The sequence below is a fragment of the Scophthalmus maximus genome, chromosome 22 (genome assembly GCF_022379125.1).
Source record: "Scophthalmus maximus strain ysfricsl-2021 chromosome 22, ASM2237912v1, whole genome shotgun sequence".
Classification (NCBI taxonomy): Eukaryota; Metazoa; Chordata; class Actinopteri; order Pleuronectiformes; family Scophthalmidae; genus Scophthalmus; species Scophthalmus maximus.
This window is the reverse complement of record NC_061536.1, coordinates 929,880-935,290: the sequence shown is the minus strand read 5'-3', so window position 1 is coordinate 935,290 and position 5,411 is coordinate 929,880. Positions and strand designations below refer to the sequence as shown.

General features: G+C 41.7%; 1 long non-coding RNA gene across 1 annotated transcript; it reads left to right on the top strand.

Moving 5' to 3' along the window:
- The first annotated feature begins 2,283 nt into the window (after window positions 1-2,283).
- LOC118318266 lies at window positions 2,284-4,942 on the top strand. The gene is made up of 3 exons (XR_004795656.2): window positions 2,284-2,385; window positions 4,118-4,264; window positions 4,385-4,942. It is a non-coding gene; the product is annotated as an uncharacterized LOC118318266 (long non-coding RNA).
- Window positions 4,943-5,411: the final 469 nt, after the last annotated feature.

The following is a 5,411-nucleotide window of genomic DNA, read 5'->3' as shown; positions in this document are numbered from 1 at the left end:
AGAGCATAAACTCATCCCTCCATGTCTTCCATGTCCGTGAAAGATTACCGGAATCCAGGCACAGAGTTTGTATATATATATATGTGCATACAGACTGTTACCTAAAGACCTTGGACTTTTCCTCCGTCTCCCCACTAGCTGCAGCTGTTGTCTCTAACTGGGACAAGCATAATTAGCGTTTACATTTACTTTCACTCTTACTAAATATTTCACAGCTCGATCATGTGACCGACTTTACTTGCAAAACATTTGTTTCTCTTGTGGCAATGAGCGTTGTCTCCATTCATTTTTACAAGTACAACGATACGTTCACTCTCTGCCATCTTCACACGGAGGAGGTTAGTGTCTCGGACACAGCCCAACTCTCATCCCTCATTGGTAGAGACCCGTACGGCACAGCGAGGGGTCCCGTGATGACACAAAAACCATAAAAAGCTAGCTGTATTGCGGCGCGCGCGCGCGCACACACACACACACACACACACACACACACACACACACACTCTTGCTTGTTGTCTTTTCATAGGATTTTCCTATGATACATGATTGGTAGCTTCGTATATGATAGATATTTGTTATATTTTAAAGTTTTTTGGGGTTATTTGCATGTACATTGTGATAAAGGCTGGTTGAGAGAGTCAGTGCTCAGATTCACACCTTCAGTTCACATAAGTGCCATTTCATTCAAACATCTTTTAATTTTTTTTCATTCCATCAAACTCTGCGCAGCTTTAAAAAAGCCCAAAGCACCCTCTCCATTGGCAGAGGAGATGGTTTAAATTCAGAGTTTCTTCCAGCTTAGGCGGACTTTTTCTGAGTTTCGATGACAACACTCATAACAGAAAACATCTCATATCAGCATTTTGGGAATTTCTCTCTATTTTTTCAGTCCCTTTAAATAAGTTCTTGAAAGAAGACCAATGTGGGATAAAAAAGTAACCCTAACCCTGGCTGACAAAAATTAAGTCCTTGGAGAGACTATATGCTGTGTTTTAGATGACTGGAAGCTTCTCGCATCTCCCTAAGGCAAATGACGGAGCCAAAGCTGTTGGTTTGAGATTCTGATGCGAACGCTCACCAGCAAAGAAAGACAAATTCTTCATAAAGTCTGTGCAAGCTTTTAAGACACATAATGACAAACATATTTAGCAGCCTATTCCTCATATGTAGTTTGTTGGGTGGAATAAAACAATATTGTTTCCAGGCTATTGACAAAATCCTGTTCACAGTGAAATGGGAGGCTGGCAACCATATGTCTGCTGTCCTTGGCTGCAGTTCTGCTTATCCGGCTGGATAAAGTCCAGCAAGAGTGACATTTTGTATGAAATGTCTTAATAGTGAGCTGAGAAAGCCCACAGAATGGCAGACAGGCCTTCCTTACTGTAAGCCGTCAGACAGAGACAGAAGGAGAGATTCTGTTGATTACCTGACCTGAGTTTGGCATCGATCCCTGTTTAGCCATGGGTTGGAGTGTCTATGTGTCATTGAGAAAGTGAGCCGCTACCCACAGCTACAACGTCTGATATACACAAGCAGAAGTGATTTCAAGGTTATTTCAGTATGCACAAACCATAATGGAACCAAAGCAGGCGTAGTACTAACTCCATCTGTGGAGGTTCACTCTCATCATGAACACACACCAGGTAGGTGTAGGTGTAGGGCTGGGTGATAAAACGATAAAGATAATTATCATGAAAAAACTTTTCCTCGATAGAAATATAAGACACGGTCGATATAACTTACATAGAACTAACTCCATCCATGTTTTGACAGACAACACAAACAGCCAATGATAATGAGAATAGCGCTGTGCCGGATCAATCATGTGACTGGAATAGTAACAGCCACGTCAACATACAGTAGGTCGACGCACACAGCAGAGCGAAGGAGAAGCAGCCGGCAGCAGCTCACCTGTTAATGTTTTGGATACTGCAGTCCTGAACATCAGTACGTCAGGAGTGAGAGTGAAATAAAAGAGAAAATGACAGCCAGAAATATTAACTCGAGCGGAAGCGTTACAGAAGAAGATTTCCCGGTGGACACAGCCCAAGGCTTAAAAGACGAGGACATTGTTTAAAAGAAGGGGCCGGGGGAATTTGGTAGTGTGAAGATATTTTGGCTATTTAAAGACTGACAAGAAGCAAAGTAGTAGCATGCGCTGCAAACTTTGTCGAAAGCATTTGTAGCAGTTGTATTTATACAATGGCATTATGCAGCAGTTTTATAATGTTCTACAGTTGATTGGTCGTATTCAACTTCTGACAGAAAATAAATTATATTTAGACCAAAATTAAATGGAATGTCAAAATGGAACATTTCACCTCCGGCTGACGCCCTATACTGAAAGAGGACCCACCACAACGAACCAGTGACATGGAATAATCTGTAAGTGGCTGGAGAGCATTGCACAACAGCAGGAATGTTTGTTAGGCAGGGTCGAGGTAACATGTAAGTCAGTTGAGACCCTTTAAAATCCGCCGTCTAAGGCTGATAAACATACGAGTCAAAAATTTGCTTGTGTGCGTATTTGTGTTCAGCGATGTTTACATAAGTGGGTGCATTCGTTTGTCTGTTGCTTGGATCCATGGTGATGGATTAGGGCTGGAACTAATGTGCTTGTCCACCTGTGAAATGAGAAGCAGGGGAGAAGGGGATAGACAGAGGAGGGCCCCTGTCACACTCACATCAGGCTTACTACACACAACCTGGCATTTTATGACCGTTTGATTGTGTAAACACATACACTCAATCTATGCCCCGCATTCTCACTTTCCTTTTTTATTTCTCCTAGAAACCTCTGCACAAAACAGACCTGATAGTCGCACAGCTCTGAGAGATGCTTGTAGTGCGAGACGCGTATGACCATGTCATCCAATACAGGAGGCCATGGATGAGGTGGACACGCATGAAAAATAAAAATCTGGCACAGCCAATAGCTCTGCAGAGAATTTTTCAAAGAGCAACAAGGCAGAACTGCAATATACCAACAGTATTGTTTACTGTGACATGATTGATGTGTTCTCCTCTTTGCTTTGTATATTGTATTTCTTATGAGTGAGACATTTTTTTCTATTGTGATTGTGTAAACGATTATACACTTGTTAACAAGTTTTAGATTTTATGCTTAGTTAAGTTTTTATTTGAAGGTTTTATATCCATATGAACAATACTCAGGGTTATGCATCGTCAATGCCACTATAAGCATGTGGTTGTTGTTACACATTCTGAACACTAGAGGGACTTCCAACATCAGCCTGGCCTTGAAGGGGACCTATGTCACAGCGCATTGCATTTCTAACACGCCGCTCTCTGTTTACATTCATTTTCCACCACGAGCACACGGCGACAAACACAAATCAACAGAGAACTCTGTAATGAAACATGATCTAACAATTATATTGAAGCGGCTCTGTTGTAAAGGCTAACGTTGCTTGGTTAGCACAATGACATCATGTTAGAAAGCACGGCCGAAACAATTTGTCAAAAAATAAAGTGAGAAAGGTGTTAGCCACGATGCTAACGGCATTGATAACTAAGCCAAGCTGTCATTGCTATTTTAGTGATTTAAAAGCAAACCTGTTTCTTGCAGATTGTCACGAGAATACAGCTGCAATGTTAGTCGTGCTGCCAGTGGAAGACTATGGAAAACTGTGGCTTTTTTGTCAACAACGCGAACGTTGTCAACATAACTCACTGGAAATCCAAAATACTTCCACACCGGTGACTACAGTGAAAGAGGAGGGGGTTCAAGTTCTGTCGATGGGTCTCCTGCATCTGCAGTTGCCATGCTATCTTTTGACTGGCTGTAGCTAAGTTAGAGGAGTTTGACTCGCAGCACTTCAACATGTGTTTTTTTCCGCTTGGCAAGCCGACCGGACGTGACATGGAGGCGTGGCAGCATCGACGATTCCATTTTTTAATTCGAAGTTCGAGATTGTGACTTCATTTCGGTTGATTTAGAATTAAAATCGAAATCGTGACACCCTTAATTTCTTTGGACTTTTGTTTCTTTCTCCTGCACTGCTGTACTAATAACAAACACTGAAGCTGATTACAAAAACAATTGTGAGCTAGCTAACCTTGCTATTCTAATTGGAGCATTGTAATCATCAACAAGGTCCTGAGCCTACTGGTCGACATCCGCCATCGCCTGAAGGAAACGCAGCCTGCCTCTTCAGCTGTCCATGTAGAGAGGATTGACACCATGGAGGACTTTGAGTTACAGGAGCAACACCTCTCTGATGCACAGGCCTTTGATACCCTGGTAGGTTTTACAAGTCTGGAAGTAATGGATAGCCTAGAATAAAATAATACAGTGCACTCGCACACTGTTAGATTCCTCTGGGGAGTGTCAGTCAACTTTATTATGGACTGATTCCAACAGGTGCTGCAAATTTCAAGAATTGGTGGGTGGAACACCAAGGACTGTGTCCACAAAGTGTTGGACAGGTATCTACAACATTTTCTGCATGTTCTCATTATCCTTCTTTCTGAGCATGTCAGAATAGGTCAAAATTAAATGAAAATACAAGTTCACAACCAAATGCATTGTGAGATTATAGACCAGCTGTGCTTGACAAGGAGATAAGTAGAGGGATAAAAGGAGGACCACCCTAGGGGACACTGATAAAGTAGTGTAAAGGGTTTATTGCATGTGTAATGTTGTTCCTACATATATCTTTCACATACATTTATTTTAATTTATTTTTTCTTTAGGCTCTTCACCAACAGCCTCATGGCCAAATTTAATTTGAAGGGCAAGGGGAAAAGGGGGAAACACCCTTTAGAGGGAATGAAGGTTTATAGAGCAATAGACTCCCAGAGTCTGTAAAAGTAGAATGGGAGGCAGAGCCTTCAGCCACCAGGCTCCTCTCCTCTGGAACCAGCTCCCAGTTTGTGTCAGGGATGCAGATACCCTGTCTACATTTAAAGTTAAACTTAAAACCTTCCTTTTTGATAAAGCTTATAGTTAGAACTGCTCAGGTGTTTAATAAACCATTTCTTTATTATGCTGTTATAGGCCTAGACTGCTGGGGGAACTTATATCATGAGCATCTTTCTCCCTCTCCCGTTCTCTCCTTCTCCCTCTTTCTCTCCCTTTATATCTCTCTCCTTCTCCCACCTTTTCAATCTCTCTCTCTCTCTCTCTCTCTCTCTGCCCCCATGTATCTACATTACATGTCACTAACTCTGTTTTCTCTCTCCCCTAGTAGATCTGACCCCAGATCTGCAGGATCCAAACCCGTCATTATTATTATTACTATCATTATTATTAATAACATCATTGTATTTATAAGTATCAGTTTTCACTAATTATAAGTATCAGTCTGGAAGAAATTAAAGCCACTGTTATACTACCCCCCCATCCCCCGATATGTTTACAGTACATGTCACTAACCCTGTTTGTGTTT